The 22,336-nt window shown below is 37.2% G+C and overlaps 1 protein-coding gene and 1 pseudogene across 2 annotated transcripts in view; one reads left to right on the top strand and one right to left on the bottom strand.

Annotated features, from left to right (window-relative positions):
* FAF1 (Fas associated factor 1) overlaps nucleotides 1-22,336 on the top strand; it is a 527,910-nt gene that overhangs the window by 35,753 nt on the left and 469,821 nt on the right. The window lies entirely within an intron of this gene.
* Nucleotides 9,735-10,652, bottom strand: LOC116564123 (annotated as a pseudogene).

Below are 22,336 nucleotides of genomic sequence, written 5' to 3' on the forward strand. Positions count from 1 at the left end.
TTGAGGTGTATTGTTAGGTACTTGTTTAAAATCACTCTACTTTTTAATGTAGGGATTTATTAGTATAGCTTTTCCTCTTAGCACTGCTTTTGCTGTATTCCATAGATCTTGATAATTTTCATTTTAATTTATTTCAGGAAGTTTTTTATTTTTTCCTTAATTCCTTTATGGAACCAGTGGTTATTCAGTAGCATGTTGTTTATGTTTATTTTTTGAGACATAGTCTTACTCTGTCGCCCAGGCTGGAGTACAGTAGTGTGATTATAGCTCACTGTAATCTTGAACTCTTGGACTGAAGTGATCTTCCCACTTCAGTCTCCTGAGTAGCTAGGACTACAGGTGAGTGCCACCATGCCCAGCTATTTTTTTTTACTTTTTATAGAGATGGCATCTTCTGTGTTGTGTTGGTGATCTTAAACTCTTAGGCTCAAACCATCCTCCTGCCTTGGCCTCTCAAAGTGCTGGGATTTTAGGCATGAGACACCGTGCCCGGCCGATGTTGTTTTGATTTCCATGGATTTTTTAGTTTCCAAAATTCCTCTTGTTATTGGTTTCTAACTGTATCTTATTATTTTCTGAGAATATACTTGATATTATTTTTGTTTAAAAACATTTGTTGAGACTTGTTTTGTGGCCTAATATGTGGTCTGTCCTAGAGAATATTCCATGTGCTGATGAGAAGAATGTATATTCTGCAGCTGATGGATGAATTGGTCTGTAAATGCCTGTGAGATCTATTTTGTCTATAATGGAGATCAAATTTGATGTTTCTTTGTTAATTTTCTGTCTAGATGACTTGTCAAGAGTGGAGTGTTGAAATCTCCAACTACTGGTAATTAGAATCTCTCTCTCTTTTTAGATCTAATAGTATTTGTTTCAAATATCTGGGTTCTCTGTTGTTGGGTGAATATATATTTAGAATTGTTATATCCTCTTGTGGAATAAATCACTTTATCATTATACGGTGATTTTTTTTTGTCTGTTTTACTGTTTATGAGTTGAAGTTTGTTTTATCTCAGTATAGTGACTCCTGCTTGCTTTTGATTTCCATTTGCATGGAATATCTTTTTCTATCACTTCTGTTTCAGTCTATATGTGTCTTTACAGGTAAAATTAATTTATTGCAGGTAAAATGTATTTAATAATAGTTGATGAGTTTAATGATAGTTGTATCATTTTTTTTTTTTTTCCATCTATCAGTCAGTCTGTGTCTGGGTAATTTAATCCATTTATAGTCAAGGTTATTATTTATAGGTGAGGACTGAGTCCTGTCAGTTTGTTAATTTTTTTCTCATTTTTAAATCTTTTGTTCTTTTCTTTCTTTAACTTTGCAGTTTGGTTGTTTCCTTTTTTCTTTTTCTTTTTGAGATGGAGTTTCGCTCTTGTTGCCCAGGCTGGAGTGTGATGGCTTGATCTCAGCTCACTGCAACCTCTGTCTCCTGGGTTCAAGTGATTCTCCTGCCTCAGCCCCCCAAGTAGTTGGGATTACAGGTGTGTACCACCACATCTTGCTAATTTTGTGTTTTTAGTAGAGACGGGGTTTCACTATGTTGGTCAGGCTGGTCTCGAACTCCTGACCTCAGATCCATCTGCCTCTCAAAGTGCTGGGATTACAATCGTGAGCTACCATGTGCAGCCTCTTTTTTTTTTTTTTTTTTAAGACAGGGTCTGTCTCTGTTGCCCAGGTTGGAGTGCAATGGTGTGTGATCTTGGCTCACTGCAACCTCCATCTCCTGGTTTCTAAGCAATTCTCCTATCTCAGCCTTCTGAGTAGCTAGGATTACAGGTGCTTGCCACCACGCCTGGCTACTTTGTATTTTTGGTAGAGATGGGGTTTCACCATGTTAGCCAGGCCGATCTCGAATGCCTGAGCTCAGGTGATCCACCTGCCTTGGTCTCCCAAAGTGCTGGGATTACATGTGCCATTTGGTGGCTTTCTGTAGTGGTTACATTTGAGCCCTTTCCTTTTCTCATTTGTGTGTTTGCTTTCTACCAATGTGTTTTATCCTTTTTTTTTTTTTTTTTTTTTTTTTTTTTAAAGACAAGGTCTTTGCTTTGTTTCCCAGACTGGGGTACAGTGGCGTAATCTTGACTTACTGCACCCGGCTCAGGTGATCCTTCCACCTTAGCCTCCTGAGTAGCTAGGACTACAGTCATGTACCACCATGCCTGGCTAATTGTTATATTTTTAGTAGAGATGGGATTTCACCATGTTACCCAGGCTGGTCTCGAACTCCTGGCCTCAAGCAATCTGCCCTCCTTGGCTTCACAAAGTGCTGGGATTACAGGCATGAGCCACCATACGTGGCCACTTTAATGTGGTTTCATGATGATAGATACTATTCTTTTACTTTTAGATGTAGGACCTCCTTAAACATTTCTTGTAGGGCTGGCCTTGTTATGAATTCCCTCAGTGGTGACAGAGGTAGGGAGTGTCAAGCTGATTCTCAGACCCTTTGATGGTGCATGCAGCCACTGACAGTGGGTTGCCGGGTTCGGCAGGCCAGTCCACAGGCTTTAGGATGGCATCTGGGGGTGTTGGCCACTACAGGTGGGGCAGTTCGGTCCCTAGGCCCTGGGTTGGCTCACTCAGGCCCTGGCGGCTGTGGGCAGGGTGGGCCAACCTAAGGCCCCTGGATAGTGTATACCTCATATGATAATTGTATGTTTGTTTTTTTTGAGGACACAGTGGGCTTTTGTCATAGATTTATTTTGTATTTTGTTACTATATGCAATTACTTATTTCTTCTAGAGGTTTTTAAAGAATGCACAGTTTTCTTTAACCATTTGTCTGTGATAAAAGATAGCTATATTTCTTTCCAATCTTTATGACTTTTTCTTTCTTTTTCTTACTTTATTGAATATGCTAGGATCTCTAGTACAATGTTGAATAGAAGTGGTGACAGTAAACATTCTTCCCTTTTTCTCAATCGTAGGGAGAAATATTCAGTCTTTCACTATTAAGTGTGGTGTTAGCTATAGGTTTCTCATAGATGTCCTTCAGCTGGTTAAAGAAATCGCTTTCTATTCTTAGTTTGCCAAGTGTTTTTATTATGAATAATTATTAAATTTTTATTGAATATTCTTTTTCTTTTTTTTTTGAGGTGGAGTCTTGGTCTGTCACCAGGCTGGAGTGCAGTGGTGCAATCTTGGTTCACTGCAACCTCTGTCTCCCAGGTTCAAGCGATTCTCCTGCCTCAGCCTCTGAGTAGCTGGGACTACAGGCGTGTGCCACCATGCCCAGCTGATTTTTTGTATTTTAGTAGACAGGATTTCACAGTGTTGGCCAGGATGGTCTTGATCTCCTGACCTTGTGATCCTCTCACCTCAGCCTCCCAAAATGCTGGGATTACAGGCGTGAGCCACTGCATCTGGCCTGAATATTCTTTTTCTTCTAATGAGATGGTAATATAGATTTTCTCCTTTGTTCGGTTAATATGGTAAATTACACTGATTTCTGAATGTTAAGCCAATTTTGCATTGTTGGGAGCAACCTCAGTTGGTCATGAGTTGCTATCCTTTTTACAGAATCCTGGATTTGATTTGCTAATATTTTGTTAAGGATTTATGCATCTATGTTCATGAGGAAAATTGGCCTGGATTTAGAGGAAGCTTGGATTCATCTGCCATATATCAGTGTCATGAGTGAGGCAGTCAGGGACAATGTCTGTCAGCTGCAGTAGTACTTGGTGCTGTACCTATACATTTTGGGAGCAGTAATGGCTGCTGTTTTTTTTCTACCTTCCAAAATAAATTTTCTTTTCTTTTTTTTTGAGTTGGAGTCTTGCTCTGTTGCCCGGGCTAGAGCCTGGTGACATGATCTTGGTTCACTGCAGTCTCTGCCCCCTGGGCTCAAGCAATTCTCCTGCCTCAATCTCCTGAGTAGCTGGGACTACAGGTGAGTACCACCATGCCTAGCTAACTTTCTGTATTTTTAGTAGAGATGGGGTTTCACCATATTGGCCAGGCTGGTCCTGAACTCCTGACCTCAGGTAGTCTACCTGACTTGGCCTCCTAAAGTGTTGGGATTACAGGCATGATGTGCTGTGCCCAGCATGCACAAGCTTTCTTGTGGCCATTTCTGACCTCAGACCACTCAGGGAAGGAATTTTCAGAAATTTAGTTTCAGCTTAGGTGAGTTGATATAGTGTGAAACCAGCAGATCTCATCTTTGCTATGCTTCTTACATTTCTTTTTTTCTCACCCTTGTTCTAGAGATTACAATGTACATGGTTTACTTATCACAGTCTCTTTTAATTACTTTATACTACTTCATATATAATATAAGAACTTTATAAGAATATTCTTCTATTTACCGCCTTGCAGCCTTTAATTTATTCTTTTCGTATATTTTATTTGTACATATTATATAGCTCATAATTCTGTGATTTTTGCTTTAAAGAGTTGTCTTTTTAAAGAATATAAGAAATAATTAAAAATGTCTTACGTTTACTATTTCTGATACTCTTTGTGTAGATTAGAGGTTCCATCTAGTATTATTTCCCTTCAGCTGAAAACCTTTACTGTTTTTTGTATGCAGATCTGTTGGTGAGAAATTCTCTCAGCTTTTGTTTATCTGGAAATTTCTTTGTTTTGATTTTTTCATTATGTGTATGTTTTACATTTAGGAGTTGTAGTCGGTGGTAAACCTGTCTGTTGGGCATTTAAAAACATTTTAGTAAAGAATATAACACAAAATTATTAAGGAAGTAACATTCCTGACACTTTGTCATTTTATTATTCTGCCTTTATTGATAAGTAAAAGTTTATTTTGTTCTTTATAATTAAAAAGTTTTGCTTTATGTGAAATTTACAATTAATGAAATATACTCTTTGTAAGTGGACAATTTTATGAATTTTAATAATTATGTAGGCAGTAATCCCAGCACTTTGGGAGGCCGAGGTAGGTGGATCACTTGAGGCCAGAAAGGTTTCTTCATGGTTTCAGTCGTTCTCCATTCCCTATGTGAAACCATAGATTACTTTTGCCTATTGTTGGACTTCATGTAAATGAAGTCATACAGTGTGCAGTCTTTTGAATATGGTTTATTTCTCTGAACTTAATGCCTTTGAGGTTCATCAGATAAATGTATTGTGAACATAATCTCCAAGTATGTGACTTATCTTTTTACTTCACCTTAGATTTTGGTGATTTGTCTGAGGTCTTATCCCTGGGCTGGTCTTATTGTTTTGTAAAACTGTCAAAAACTGTTTTTTTTTTTTATTTTTTTTTTTTTTTTTTTTTTTTTAAAGAGGCTTTTAACTAAGCTTTTTAGATCTCTGACCCATAGATACATTGAATTTAGTAAATGTTGCTTGGGAAGAAAATCTGGCATTACGTTTGAAGCCCTCTGATTGCTACAAAAATCTCTGCTGGTTTCTATTCTTATTTATTGGTTCTGTTGATGCAAAACCTGTATTTTCAAGTTCTTGCTCGCAATTAAAAAGTCATTAGCAGAAGTCAGCTTATCTCTGAAATTCTCTCGATTTAGGAGTCTTAAGCCATCCTGTTCTTGTTGCCGCCTCTGAAGAAGCTTTTCTTAGCCTGAAAATAGATTATAGCAGTATGTGTTTCAGCTTTTCAATTTGTTCTCAGTGAGAGTAAGTCTTCTGCAAGCTACTCCAGCTCATCTGGAAGCAGAACCTTTTGAATGTATTGATGGGAATACTTTTTAAAAATAGTTTGTATTTTAAGTTTTGCTGTTTACCCAAGCTTAAGCCATCATCTTCCACTGTTCTTAATTCCTCCTCTCCTTGTCTTTTTTGATAGCTGATTCTCTTATGGTGATAGATTTGGGACTTTGTAGTTATCACGTGATTCATCTGGCAGAATCTTTCATTGCCAGTTATCTAGGACTTGGCTAATTAAAAATTAAAACTAGGGCTTGGTTCATTTCCCTTTATCTTTTAATTTCCTTTGATTTATCTGCTTTTTATTTCCCTCTCTCTTTTGCTTCTAATCCATGAATGCTCAAGATAGATAGTGCTTTTACTTACTTATTGACATTGATTCTATCCTCTGCTAATACTTGCTATTCTCAGCAGCATTTGATCATTAAAACTTCATTTCTGTGTTTCTCTAAGTCTTCTAAGAGGAGTAATATGAAGGCTTCCATTCTCTTTCCAATCTATGATTTGCTAGTGCCCCTCTCCTTTCATTTGTCAAGACCTTTGCAACCTGTCAGGGAGTATGTCATATGGGAAATTATTATGCTCTGAAGAGTTTGAAGATCTTTGTTTCTATGTTTAGAAAGACTCATTTTACATCAAGGCTCCTGAGGAATTGGGGCTCTAGAACTCTGAGAAAGGACCTTTCAACTTGTCCATTAGGAAGAAGGGTAGTGTCACAAAGAAGAGGCATAATTATTATGAAATTGAGGAGTTTATATGTGAAGATAAGTCCTAAAAGGAATGATAATGCTTATGGTTAAAAGCCTAGGTTTTGGGATCAAGTAGCCCTGGGTTCCTTTCCTGTCTTTGCTGCTTCTTAGCTGTGTGACTGAGTAATTTACTTAACCCTGTGTCATTTCTTCATATAGAAGATGGGGATAATAATAAGTTAAAGAATGCTATCAAGACCAAAGACTAAGTATAAGAAATAGCGTGGTGCCTGTCCTGCATTCCACCTTTCCTCCTCTCACCCCCTTTTGTTTGTTTTTGTCTGTCTTTCACGCACTAGGCTTTCTTCAGATGTCTGGTGATCTTTTATTATCTATTCACATTTAAGAGTATGTACTGAAAAATTATTTAGAAGCTCAGAGGACATGGGCTGGCATTATCAAACAGAGGGCTGTATTATCTCTAAGGTTATTGCTTGATTTGCTTTTTTCTTTGGGAACATCCAGGTTTTAGTGTATGAAGTTATTTTCAGCTTTAGGGAAGAAAAAGGATTTTTAAAGGTTCCTGCTTGTCTACCAGTGTCCTAGAGTTGGAAGGGAATAGGGACTGTGGCTCTCACCTTTCACAGTGCTGATTTAGCCTTATTTTCAGTCCAACAGTTCATTCTTGTCCTCCTATGGGACTAGTTTCCGTGAGTCTGAAATATTTATTTCAACATCTCTAAAGTACATACCTCTTTTTTCGTGAGTAGGTGAAGAGGAAGGTTAGTTGCTTCACTGTGTGAAGATGGAGTTTGGGGAACTGGGATGTTGCCTGTGGATTTAAAAAAAAAAAATCTCCTTTTTCTTACTTTTTTTTTTTTTTTGCCCCCCGTCTTACCTTTGCCTCCTGAGGTACCTGGAATATACCATTCCTGAGCCTTTCTTCAGGGCACATCAGCTTATTTACCAGGCATCATCTGTGTAAACAGGTTTGATCTTCTGATTTTTTTTTTTTTTTTTTTTTTTGGTGATGGAGTTTTGTTCTTGATGCCCAAGCTGGAGTGCAATGGTACAATCTTGGCTCACTGCAACCTCCCCCCGCTGGGTTCAAGTGATTCTTCTGCCTCAGCCTCCCTAGTATCTGGGATGACAGGCATGCGCCATTACACCTGGCTAATTTTGTATTTTTAGTAGATATAGTGTTTCTCCATTTTGGTCAGGCTGGTCTCAAACTCCCAACCTCAGGTGATCCGCCCACTTCACCCTCCGAAAGTGCTGGGATTACAGGCGTGAGCCACTGTGCCCAGCCGATCTTCTACTCTTCTAAGTAGTTTACTATTTTTAACTGCATCATGACATGGTTCAGGGATATAGATATCTTAGTGCATGAAAGATGCAGTTTGTTTTTCAGTAACTTGTTCTTGTTTTTAAGTCGTGAATAAGAAGAGTAGAAGAGGACAGAATCACCTTCCTCTGTGAGCCTAAAACTAGAAGTCCAGATGTTTTAAAAACTTTGTGTGCAATGTGGAAAGCTGATTAGGGGAGTTCATAATTTAGGAAGACCAGTTGGGAAACTATTGGAGAAATCCAAGGATAGGGAGAAACATGCTTGGTCTAGGCTGGTGAAAACAGAGATAGGAAGAAGGTGGGTGCATATATTGATAGTGATTTGTTTGGATCTAGGGAATGAGATGAAATGAGAGGTCCAGGATGACCATTTGGACATTACTTTGATAGTGAGACAGAAGAAATATGATAATTATAGCATATTGTCTTTTCTATTGTTTTTCAGTTGTGTGGGAGGGATCAGAAATCGATAAGTAAGAAGTTAAATAACCTTATGAGGCAAATAATAGAGTATTTGTATAATTAAATGCACAGTGATTGATACAGTTACTCAGAAGAGAACAGAATAGGCAGAACTGTGTTTTCAGGAGCATAAGCCTAAAGGCATAAAGTTCATCTTATGCCTGTTTTATCTGTCACATTCTCAAAATGAAATGTGCTAAGTAAATCAGCGTTTTTGTTTTGATGCACTGACTAGAGTAGTTTTGGAAGAGCAATTTGCCAATGGGCTAAGCTTGAAGAAGAGTTAAGAATTGATGGTAAACAATTAGAGAGTAGCATTGATTTTATTCTAGTTTATATTAAAAATGCTTCTTACTGGCTTATATAGTTTTGTATACTTATTTACATGCCTTTGGTATCATAAACCAAATTCCCTCTTTGGTGTGTTTGGTGAATGGAGAAGATCTAACTTTAAAACACTGCTAAAATTAAATCATAGCTGTTAATACCAGGTTCTGATATTTCTGTAAAATGTGGCTTAAAAAATAAGAGAAGTTTGGCTGAGTCATCAGGAATCCATGGTCTGGTCCTTTCTTTGCAGACTAAAATATTTTATTTTTATCTGTTATCCATCAGTGATAATGTTCTGGGAAATTGATTCAGAGTAACAGATATACAGGAGACTGATCTGTTATGTGGAATATTAATTTACAAAGAGATAGACATTTTTATATTGACCATGAGCCTTGTAATCATTATTCAGAGCATCTTCTTGGTAGGATACCTGAAAAACCAGTTTGGTCACCAAAACATGGATTGGTGAGCATGTTTAGTGGTTTGGGGTATGGTTTACTCAGGCTATAGTAAGTCTAGGAAGTTATTCCTGCTCTATTTCTAGTGTTTGGATATTCATCCATCAGTTCCATTAGCACTATTTTTAGTATCTTTACAATGTCTTTAGTCTTTTGGACAGTAATAGACAAATTCTTGCTTTCTCATTTTTTTCCCAATACAATGTATAGAGACTACTTTTGTTAGAAACTCACTTAAGACATATATTATTGTGATGATTTTGATAATTATCTGCTATTACTGACAGTTTACTCTTGATGAAATTTGAGAACAATGCTACAGATTCTCTTCCTTTTTTGATGTTAACATCTTGAAGAAATTAGCAAGGTATCTAACAGGTAGATTTAGCCCTTTGGTGTTGTGGCTTTAGATTCAGATTCTGGTTCTGCCACCAAGTAGCTGAGTAAGGTGCAGTTGCCACTTCCTTACTGCTAATACCTTCTCTTGCAAGGATGATGAGACAATTATGAATTAATGTGTCTAAAATGTCTGTGCAAAAGAAATGCTATTTGTATAGAATTGATTCATCCTTTCATCCTTTTAGCAAGTATTAATTGAACAGTCTGCTGTTTCTCAAGCAATTTGTTATGTATTGGGTTATAACACTGATCATGATAGTCATAATCCCTGCACTCAAGCATGTATAGTCCAGTGGGGAATAGAGGCACATTAACAGGCAATTATAAAACTGTATGGTAAGTGCTATAATAAGCGACAGAGCATTTTTATAAGTGTTTTTAGAGGTGCTTTAAAAAGATGCAGTGCCAAAATATATTTTTTTTCGAGCTGAAGTTTTATTTAAAACGTAAAAGAAATGTTTCCCCAAAATGCTGGTGAACAAAGCAAAAGGATAAGACACAGTGTTCTCTTCCTACGCCAGCCTATCCAAGTACAGGGTAATATACAGTACTTAATGCTGGTAGAATTTCACAGTAGTTTAGTTTAAAGATTATCTGTGCCTAGATTATGAAGAGATTCTCAGTGTGTGATGATTAGTTCTGGGTTTACACCTTACTGGGCATGAACAAGAGCCCCTGCTCCTGGGCCGTAGCCAAATCCCTTGGGCCCAAAGTTCTTTGCATAGCATCCTTTACAATAGATTTCACCTTCTTTTTCAGTCAGAGTTGTTGATTCAAGACTCATCCCACACTTTGCACATTGGAAACAGTTTTTGTGCCAGGGCTTTCCAGCTGCAATGATCTCGGCGGCAGCATATACAGAATCCCCACATCTGGAACACTTCTCAGCACCTCCCTATTTCTGAGCAAATTTAGAAGTGTTTGGATTTGTTGTAGGCCTGTGAGGCTGAACACTCTCTGGTTTGATGCCCAGCCTCTCGCCATGGTCCATGTTAAACGTGTCAGCGTCCTGGCCATAACCGTAGCCTTTTGACCCTTACTTCTTTCCATAGCAGGATTTGCAGTAGATCTCTTCATCGTGAATTGCCGCTGTTGTGCTATCTAAATTTTTCCAGCAAACCATGCAGAGAAAGCAGCAGCGGTGGAAGCTCCTGCCATCACACTGCACCTCTTCTGTGTGGTACACAGTCCTCCCGCAGGCCCCACACTTGTTTCTGCTGCCCCAGACAGGCATTTTGAGTTAGAAGTGGGAGCACCCACCGCAGGCGGAGCTAGCGAGGCTAGGCTGGAGGGAGGGTCCGGAGAGTCCGAGACAAAATGTATATTTTTTTGAGACAGAGTCTCACTCTGTTGCCCAGGCAATGGCGCCATCTTGGCTCACTGCAACTTCTGCCTCCAAGGCTCAAGCCCTTCCCGTGTTTAGCCTCCCGTGTAGCTGGGACTACAGACACATGCCACCACACTTGGTTAATTTTTATATTTTTTGATGGGGTTTATATTTTTAGAGATGGGGTTTCACCATGTTGGCCAAACTGATCTCGAACTCCTGACCTCAAGTGATCTGCCTGCCTCGGCCTCCCACAGTGCTGAGATTACAGGCGTGAGCCACTGGGCCCAGCTAGGAAGAAGTTTTTCTCAAGAAAACAGGATAATAATAAAGGCGGCTGGAAGTAGTGGCTGACGCCTGTAATCCCAGCACTTTGGGAGGCCGAAGTGGGCAGATCATTTGAGGTCAGGAGCTCCAGAACGGCCTGGCCAACATAGCGAACCCCCATCTCTATTAAAAGTACAAAAATTAGCTGGGTGTGGTGGCACGGCCTGTTATCCCAGCTGAGGCGGCAGAATCACTTGAACTGGGGAGGCGGAGGTTTCAGTGAGCCGAGATCGCTCCATTGTATCCAGCGATCTCGGATCACTGAAATGAGCGATAGAGACTCTGTCTCCAAATAATGAATGAATGAATGAGTGCATGCATGCAAAATTCAGTATAGTGGTTACCGTAGGAGAAAAAGGAAGGTGATTAGGAAATATTATTCAGATGGCTTAAAAGGTATTGGTAATAGGTACTTTTTTGAGACAGAGTCTCGCTCCGTTGCCAGGCGCCAGCCTGGTTTGCAGTGTCTCGATCTCGGCTCACTGCAACCTCTGCCTCTCGGGTTCAAGCAATTCTCCTGCCTCAGCCTCCCGAGTAGCTGGGACTACAGGCATGCGCCACCACGCCCAGCTAATTTTTGTATTTTTAGAGATGGGGTTTCACCATACTGGCCAGGATGGTCTCGATCTCTTGACCTCGTGACCCGCCTCGGCCTCCCAAAGTGTTGGGATTACAGGCGTGAGCCACTGCGCCCGACCTAATACGTACTTTTTTTAGTTGGGTAGTAGTAACATTCGTTTCAGGAGGTATGTGGAAGTGGGCAGTTCGTCTTTGTTCAAAACAGGGAAAAGTGAAATGTAAACATTGTTATTTGGACCATTAGTAATATTTATAAGCAGGAAGAGCTCTACCCTTAGGATGGTAAACTCCCAAATAAAATCCACTAAGGAAATGTTTGCAAACTTAGTTTTGATGACATAGGAAATTCTCAGCACAAGTAAGTGTTACTGAGGGCTTATTTTAAACAGGATTTTAGAAAATTGTAATAAAGTATACATAACATAAAATCTATCATTTTAATCATTTTAAAATGTGTTGTTCTGTTGCATTAAGTACATTGATATTGCTTTGCAACCATTACCACCATTCATCTCCATAACTTTTTCATCTTCCCAAATTGAAACTCCATGCTAATTAAACATCAATTCCTTATTTCCCTACTCCCCAGCCCTGGCAGCCACCATTCTACTTTCTGTCTCTGAATTTGACTACTTTAGTACCTCATGTAAGTAGAATCATACAATATTTGTCCTTTTGTGTCTGGCTTATTTCATTAATGTCTTCAAGGTTCATCCACATTGTAGCATGTATCAGAATTTCCTACCTTTCAAAGGCTGAATATTATTGTATGTACAGCCCACATTTTCTTTATTTATCTGTCAGTGGACATTTAGGTTGTGTTCATCTTTTGGTAATTGTGAATAAAGCTACTATGAATGTTGATATACAAATATCTGTTTGAATCGCTGCTTTTGTTGATTTTTTGGAATGTATTCCCAGAAATGGAATTGCTAGATCATATGGTAATTCTAAATTTAATTTTTTGAGGGCTGCTATACTTACACAGAAATTTTATACAGTTTTCATTTACATAGTTTGTTTTGTGAGCTTCCAGTAGAGGGGCTTGGAAACCAAGTATCCTATATCTACAACTTGTAGAGAGAACATGCTGGAAACCAAGCCAGCAGAAGACTGGAAGAAACAGAGTGGACACTCTTCCTTAATTCCTTTGCAAATTAGTATCTGTTGCTGCTACTGGACTTGTCACCAGATGTATATATTACAGTATCACTAATGTGTTTGGTTAGCAAATGGAATTCTTTTTTTTCTCTTTCTTCCTTAAAATTCCCTGTTTCCCCTAATGTTCTCTATTTATTGCCATTTTCATTAGGTGCCCAAATGCTTCACTTTTTTTTTGTTATAAAACTAGAAGTTTTGCTAGTACATGTACAGTGATTTAATTTATACATATACTAAAGATACATCATTTAATTACTTTGAAAGACATTTATTACCATTAACTACACTAGACATAGTTATAAGATGACAGAGCTACAAAAATGGACAAGACACCAGTCATTTCTTGAGGAGACTATATAAAGATGCAGTGTGCTAATCAGTATAATTTATAAGTATCTCAGGAACTTTGAGATACAAAGTCCTAAGAAAACACAGGTAAGTAATTCTTTTAAGGGTTAGTAGTTAGGGATAGTTAAAGAAAGCTTTACTTAATGAGATATCTTAGATGGCAGAGAAGATGATAAACCAAGGAAATAACATAGGAAATAACTTGAGCAAAAGATGATAGTAGTTCAAATGTCATTAGATATGAACAGATATCTGTGTTGTACACTGTGGATAAAATAAATGACTTAAGGCACAGGTCCTAAATTTCGAGAGATAAGAATCTAGTAGAAGAGAGAGAAGATAGGTTTGTAAACAAAATTATAGCCTGTTAAGTACCCAGGTTTATTTGGAGAGTAATAGGGAGAAGAACCAAGATTACCAGAAATAACACCTAAAGTGTATAGTTGGATAACTGTGATTTGATTGAAACTCCCACCACAAATGATTTAATGTAGGATTTATATTAATATCCTTTGGTTCAGCATTTCCAGATCCAACCAACCACAAGTTGAAAATATTTGGGGGAAAAAACCAAACACAATAAAAATAATATATATAAAAAGCAGATATAGTATAACAGCTACTTACATACATTTACATTGTATTGGGTATTATCAGTAATCTAGAGATAGAGATGATTTAAAATACACTGGATGACTGTGCATAGGGTATATGCAAATACTATGCCATTTTATATAAGGGACTTGGATTCTCAGATTTTGGTATCCAGGGGAGGGGTACTGAAACCAATCCCCATGGATACCAAGAGACAACTGCATATAGTTTGTGTGACTTTGAATAAAGGGAGGTGAGTTTAGGGTATTACACATCCAATAGAAAAAGAATGTGAGCCATATATGTAATTTAAAAATTTTAAAAAGCCTTATTGTTAAAAAGTAAAAATAGATGAATTAAATTTAACAATTCATTTTACCCACTATATCCAAATTATTATTTTAACATGTAATCAACATGAAAATTATTAATGAAATGTTTTCTTTAATTTCTAAGAAATGTAGTGTGTATTTTGTACTTACTACACAGCTCAGTTCTTATTACACATACTTCAGATGCTCAGTAGTCACATAAGGCTAGTGGCTACCATGTTAGATAGCACAGGTTTTAAGATTCTATTAAAGCAATTAGAATTTCTGGAATAGTTTTAAAAAATCTTTAAGTACTTTTCCTTTTATAATTATGGAAGGATCTTATTTACAGTAATCAACTAATCACTTCTATCGATGATGTGGACTGAAATCCTTATATTAGTAGGATTTATGAGGAACTTTGAGAGTGATGCAATAACAAAATTTATACTCTTTGGAATTTCATTATTTCCTAATGAAAATTAGGTGCCTTGTAATTTCATTAATCAAAGCTATCTAGAAATGTCATTGTTTACAGTGTGGAAGGATGCTTGAAGAGCTGTTCTAAAAGATCTGCTTATAGTGCTAGTGAACCATGTGATTGTTAACTAGCTGTAACAGGGTTTGTTGTTGTTTTTGAGACAGGATCTCACTCTGTTGCTCAGGCTGAAGTGCAGTGGTGTGATCTTGGCCCACTACAACCTCTGCCTTCTGGGTTCGAGGGATTCTCCAGCCTTAGCCTTCCAAGTAGCTGAGACCTCAGGTGTGTGCCACCATGCCTGGCTAATTTTTATATTTTTTGTAGAAAATGTTGCTTAGGCTGGTCTTGAACTCCTGAGCTCAAAGTGATCTGCCTGCCTCAGCCTCTCAAAGTGCTGAGATTACAGATATGAACCACTGTGCCCAGCCAACAGTTGTTTTTTCTTTTTAATTTTTAAATTTTATTTTACAGAAACTATGTCTTTACTATGTTGCTCAGGCTGGTCTTAAACTGCTGGGCTTAAGCGATCTTCCCACCTTAGCCTCCCAGAGTGCTGGCCTTACAGAAATGAGCCACAGTGTTCAGCCCTGTAACAGTTGGCTTTAATGAGGCACAAATGTGTTTTGGGGAAGCTGAAGTATTATTTATAATAAATGGCTTAGACTTAAAATAATTGATCATTGTTTATTCCCTTCTTCCCCATCCCTTCCGGTGCCCTGGGGTCTTTTTCTCTTTTGATGGTTTTTGTTGCCTTTTACTGAGAACAATAAATCTTAGCCCTGCAGGTGGAATCCTAACCGTTTCAAGTAGGGTTGTATTTTTTAAGAAGAAATAAGTAGCTGAATTAGAAGAACACAGATTCATATTATTTTCATACAGATGTTGTTAATGAAAAACAAGTAGAGAAATATATAATACATTCTGAATACTTCCATATTTTTGTATCTACTGGTTTTTTAATGTTTTAAACAATTCACTCTGTCACAGCAAAATCAAATGTTTAAATTGTAACTGTACATAGGGGAAGTGATTTTATCTCTATTCGAATTATATATAGTTATACATAGTGTATGAATGTGTACACCCCCACACACACATAAATAGAATTTACTAAGTGAAAGATAAATGTGAACAAATAAATTACTCATTTGAGGCTATATTATATATTAGTACACGATGATATTTATAAAAACCGACAATTTATATTGGAATCCTTTATATTTAACTGAAAGGGAAATGTGAGAAAGGTACTTATTGAGCCTGTGTTGTGAGCTTGTTGCTTAACTTACTCATTTACTTTTCATAACCTCATAAGGAAGGTATTATTTTTCTCTATAGATAATAGGTAGAGAGGTGAAGTAACTTGCTCTGGGTTGTAAAGTTTGTGAATTCAGACTCTGGTCCAACTCCAAAGCCTATGCTCTTTGCCCTGTCACACTCAAAATTTCTTCCATCCATCCATCAGTCCATCATAACTGTTTAATGCAGGGAATTAAGAAGAAAACAATAACTACCACTGCAACAAAAAACACCTTAATTTTGCCAAAGAGTAGACTAAGAGAAACAAAATTGAAAGTAGTAAAAATGAAAAACAAACTATCATTTTCTAAGATTGTGAGATGTAATATGTTTTATGTGAAATGAAGCTTTTAGTCTTCATTTAGTTTAGAAAAAGTTGGAAGAATTTCTTTTCTGAAGTGTTTATGTAGGCTTTAGTATGCTAAAATTTATTATAAGTTTTCGAGAGATAACGTGTACAGTTTCCTAGCTTATTTGCCATGAAACCTATTTTTCCAGGCGTTTCTCAGATGATTAAAATTTTTTGAGAAATACTGGAGCTATTCACAAAAAATGAAGAAAAAGTAAAGTAAATGGCAAGTATGAAGTAAAATGTCTTCAGAACTCTCACACAAAGCATAGACTGTTTCTTGTTCCCATCAGCTGAAGGAAAATCCTTTATAATAAATAGAACATCCTAAATAAATAAATGGGCACCTTAGTATACTCAGAAGGATAATGCCTTAGTAGTAGGAAGGAAGTAGCCCTAATACTAAAGGTTTCTCTGGTGATGCCTAACAAAACTTAGAAGTCTGAAAATGATCAATTATTTTCAAGCATCTCAGAGCAACGCTCAAGAATATTTAAAGGAGGCTGGTCGAAGCAGATCATGAGGTCAGGAGTTCAAGACCAACGTGGCCAATATGGTGAAACCCTGTCTGTACTTAAAAAAATAAATAAATTAGCTGGATGTGGTGGCGTGCACTCATAGTTCCAGCTGCTCGGGAGGCTGAGGCAGGAGAACTGCTTGAACTCCACAGGTAGAGGCTGCAGTGAGCAGAGATTGTGCCACTGCACTCTAGCCTGGGCAACAGAGCAAGACCCTGTTAAAAAAAAAAAAAGAATATTTAAAGGAATACATAAATACCTAAATACAACAAGTATAAAAGTCAGTATTTAAACCCATTCAAAAATTATCAAGCATGTAAGAAGCTGGAAAATATGACCCATAATCATGAGAAAAATCAATAGAGACCTAGAAATGATACAGATGATAGAAGGTCATTAAAACTTATATTTCATATGTTTAAGATAGTAGAGGAAAACATGAATAGGTTAAGGAAATACATTGAATATGTGAAAAAGTCTTAAAACATCTTCAGATGAATAGCATAAATGTCTTAGATGAAAAATGCAATGAATAAGATTAATAGCAGATTAGGCATTGCAGAGGAAAAATACTAATGAACTTGAAAACACAGAAGTAAGGAATTATGCAAAACAAAACAGAAAAAGCTGGAAAACAAAAGAGAAGCAGTGATTTGTGGGACAATTTCAAGCAGTCTAAAAAACATATCATTGTAATCCCTGGAAGGCAGAAATGGGAGGAGAAGACAGAAAAATATTTGAGGAAATAATCACCAAAATTTTCTAAATTTGAGGAAAACCATAAACCAACACATCAAAGAAGCCATTGAACCCCAAACACAGGGAACATGAAGAAAATTAGCAACAAATCAAATTGCTTACAACCTGTGAAAATCGAAAAATAAAAGTCAAAGGAAAAGATATACACAAAGTTAACAAAGATACGACTGACAGAAGATTTCCCATAATAAAGAATGCAAGCCAGAAGTCAGTGAAGGAATATCTTTATTTTAAAAATGTACGGTATAGCTTTATGTGGTCTGTCCTGAAGAATGCCCTGTTCTCTCCCTTCTAACGGAAACATTTAAAAAGTTATCTTTTATTTTTTCATTGTAAAAAAAATGAAGTATATGTGTCTATATTTTCATATTCTTACAAGTCATAAATGGTAGCATACAAAGTTTTTTGTGCTGTTATTTTTCATTTGAGGATATATTCTGGAGATTTCTTCATTGTAGAATATAGGACAAGCTCAAATATACATATATATTTATATTTATGTAATGTGTTCATCTGTATTTATAGGTATAGAGATCAACTTATTTCTTTTTTAACTTCATAGTGCTCCTAGAATTTTTTTTTTTTTTTTTTAAAGAGATGGGATCTTGCTAGCTATGTTTATCTATGCTGGTGGGCAGTGCACTAGCTGTTCACAGGCATATATTCTAACTCCTGAGCTCAAGTGATCCTCCCATCAGCCTCCTGGGTAGCTGGGACTACAAGAATGCATCATGGGCCTGGCTGGAGTATTTCTAAAATGTAAATCGCAGACATAGTATTTCACTTGAAACTAATGCTGTTGCTGTGTAGCAAACAACTTCATAGTGAAGTGGCTGAAAACAATTATTTGTTCTCATTCAGGTATTTGCTAGGAGTTGGCTTATTGTTTGTTTGGGTGACTGTTTCAAGTTGCAGATCTGGTTGGTCAGAACAGATTGGACTCAGATATGTTCCATGTGTATTTATTCTGATATCCTCTGATGAGATCACAGATTAATCAAAGGAAAGATCTTATGATCAGGATGACACAAAGTTAAGACTGCAAGCAGAAACTCATGATGCTTCTAAAGGCTTAGGCTCAGAATTGTCACAATGTGACTTCTGACCGTATTCTGCATTGGCAGAGTAAAGCCATATGTCTGAGCCCAGTGACAATGGAAAATATATATTAGCAGGAGGGACTGTAGAGTTGAATGGTATGGATGCATGGAAGACCACAGTTGGTTTTGTCCTTGCTCTATAAAATTAGAAAATTTTTAAAGTCGACTTTATAGTGAACATTTACACTGTCAGCCATTTTTCTCATAGAGTATGTTATAGCTTTGGATATAATAAACTACATAGGCTATAATGTGGGGAGTCACATTGGAAGCAACCTAGTTCAGTTTCCTCTGAAAATAGGCATATATTTTATAATACCTCTGACAAATGATTAGTTGGCCACTTAAAAAATTTATTTATTCATCTATGTGTTTATCCATTTATTATTTAATATGGGAAAAGGAATGTAGCTGTGTCTTTCCAGAAGTTTAAATTGTGGGAACAGACGATCACACTCTCCTCTACTCATGCACGTCAATGTATATTGGATAAGTGGTGTATTAAATGGTGAAAGTTTGACATTGCCTTATAAGGGGGTAGTGATATGAGGGGAATTATTCAGAGATGACATCTTACCAATACTGTGTGTTCCTGTCTATAAACATGGAATATCTCTTCATTTATTTATGTATTCTTTAATTACTTTCATTAGACTTTTATAGTTTTCCTAATATAGATCTTGTACACATTTTATTAGATTTATACCCATGTATTTAATTTTTAATTGGAGCTAATGTAAATGGTGTTTCATTGAAATGTGTTGAAATTCTATTTATTTATTGTTGGTATATAGGAAAGCAATTGACTCTTTTTTTTCCCTTATTTCTTTGTGGTTAAATACATATAATGTAATATTTGCCATCTTAAGCCGTTTTTAAATATACAGATCCAATGGTATTAAGTATATTGTACAACCATCACTATCGTCCATCTCCATAACTCTTTTTCATCTAGCAAAACTGAAACTTTGCTTTAACCACAAATTTTCCATTACCCTCATGCCATTGTCTGACAGTAACCATTTTATTTTCTGTCTCTATGAATAGGTACTTCATTTTAGTGGAATGATACAGTCAGTATTTGTCTTTTCGTAACGGCTCATTTCATTTAGCATAATGTCCTTAAAGACTCATTCATGTTGTAGCATATATCAGAATTTCCTGCCTCTTTAAGGATGTGTCATATTCTGTTGCACATATATTCCACATTTTATTTATCCATTTAACATCCATTCATGGACGCTGAGGTTGCTTCCATATCTTGGCTATTATGAATATTGTCATTTTTCTTCTTTTTTTTTTTTTGAGGCGGAGTCTCGCCCTGTCACCAGGCTGGAGTACAGTGGCATGATCTCAGTTCACTGCCACCTCTGCCTCCTGGGTTCAAACGATTCTCCTGCCTCAGCCTCCCGAGTAGCTGGGACTATAGGTATGTGCCACCACACGCAGCTAATTTTTGTATTTGTAGTAGAGACGGGGTTTTACCATGTTGGCCAGGTTGGTGTCCACCTCTTGACCTTGTGATCCGCCCACCTCAGCCTCCCAAAGTGTTGGGAGCCACTGTGCCCCAACGCTTTACAGATGTGAGCCACTGTGCCCGGCCCTCATTTTTCTTTTCTTAAAAAACTTTTTAATTATTGTGATACATAGTAGGTATATATATTTATGGGGCACATGAAATATTTTTATACAGGCATACACTGTTTAGTAATCACATCAGTGTAAATAGGGTATCCATCACTTCGAGCATTTATCCTTTGTGTTACAAACAATTCAGTTATACTGTCTTTTTTTTTTTTTTTTTTTAAAGACAGGGTCTCACTCCATCACCCAGGCTGGAGTGCAGTGGTGCAATCACGGCTCACTGCAGCCTCAGCCTCCCAGCTCAGGTGACCCAAGCCTCTTAAGTAGCTGGCTGGGACTGCAGGCATGCACCACCATGCCTGGCTAATTTTTCTATTTTTTGGTAGCAAACAAGGATGATTTGACTTCTTCTTTTCCAGGATGCCCTTTATTTGTTTCCCTTGTCTGATTGCTCCAGCTAGTACTTCCAGTACTGTGTTGAATAGCAGTGGTGAAATTGGGCATTCTTGTGTTTACAATCTTAGAGGAAAGAATTTTAGTTTTTTCCCATTCAGTATGATGCTAGCTGTGGGTTTGTCATATATGGCTTTTCTTATGTTGAGTCATGTTCTCTCTATACCTAGTGTGTTGAGGCTTTTTTTTTTTTTTTCAATCATGAAGGGATATTGAATTTTATCAAATGCTTTTTCAGTATCTGTAGCAGTGATCTTATGGATTTTGTCCTTCATTCTGTCGATATGATGTGCCACATTGATTGATTTGTGTATGTTGAACCACCCTTGCATCTCTGGGATAAATACCACTTGGTCATGGTTAATGATCTTTTGATGTGCTGTTGAATTCAGTTTGTTGAGGATTTTTGCATCAATGTTCATTAGGGATGTTGGCCTGTAGTTTTCTTGTCGTCGTCGTTTTTTGATGTGTCCTTGTCTGGTTGTGGTTATCAAGGTAATACTGGACTCATAGAATGAGTTTGTAAGTATTCTCTCCTCTGTTTTTTGGAATAGTTTGAGTGGGATTGGTATTAATTCTTCTTTAACTGTTTGGTAAGATTCAGTGAAGCCATCAGGTAAAGCTATCAGGTCTCAGGATTTCCTTTTCTGGCAGACTTTTTATTACAGCTTTGATCTTGTTACTTGTTACTTGTCTGTTCACGTTTTGGATTTCCTCAGGGTTCATATTGGTAGTTGAGATGAGTTTAGAAATTTCCCCATTTCATCTAAGTTTTCAAATTTATTGGCATATATACATATTATTTATTGGCATAAATTTATTGGTCATGGTAGCCTCTAATCCTCTGAATTTCTGTGGTATCGGTTCTAATTTTTTTTTTTTAATATCTGATTTTATTTATTTGCCTCTTTCTCTTTTATTTAGTCTGGTTAAAGGTTTGTCAATTTTTTCTTTTCTAAAAGCCAGCTTTTCATTTCATTCATCTTTCATATTGTTTTATTTGTTTGAATTCCTTTATTTCTCCTGTGATCTTTATTATTTCCTTTCTTCTACTAATTTTGGGCTTGGTTTGTGTTTATTTATTTATTTATTTATTTTTCCCATTTATTTATTTTATTGCATTTTAGGTTTTGGGGTACATGTGAAGAACCTGCAAGATTGTTGCATAGGTACACACGTGGCAGTGTGATTTGCTGCCTTCCTCCCCATCACCTACATCTGGCATCTCTCCCCTTGCTATCTCTCCCCAACTCCCCACCCCCCATCGTCCCTCCCCTATTTCCCCCCAACTGATCCCAGTGTGTAGTGCTCCCCTCCCAGTGTCCGTGTGTTCTCATTGTTCAACACCCGCCTATGAGTGAGAACATGCGGTGTTTGATCTTCTGCTCTTCTGTCAGTTTGCTGAGAATGATGGTTTCCAGGTTCATCCATGTCCCTACAAAGGACACAAACTCGTCATTTTTGATGGCTGCATAATATTCCATGGTGTATATGTGCCACATTTTCCCTGTCCAGCCTATTATCGATGGGCATTTGGGTTGGTTCCGGGTCTTTGCTATTGTAAACAGTGCTGCAATGAACATTCGTGTGCACGTGTCCTTATAGTAGAACGATTTGTAATCCTTTGGATATATACCCAGTAACGGGATTGCTGGGTCAAATGGAATTTCTATTTCTAGGTCCTTGAGGAATCGCCACACAGTCTTCCACAATGGTTGATCTAATTTACACTCCCACCAACAGTGTAAAAGTGTTCCTATTTCTCCACATCCTCTCCAGCATCTGTTGTCTCCAGATTTTTTAATGATCGCCATTGTAACTGGCGTG

The sequence above is a fragment of the Sapajus apella genome, unplaced genomic scaffold (assembly GCF_009761245.1).
Source record: "Sapajus apella isolate SASKATOON/1434 unplaced genomic scaffold, GSC_monkey_1.0 scaffold36, whole genome shotgun sequence".
In the NCBI taxonomy this organism is placed as follows: domain Eukaryota; kingdom Metazoa; phylum Chordata; class Mammalia; order Primates; family Cebidae; genus Sapajus; species Sapajus apella.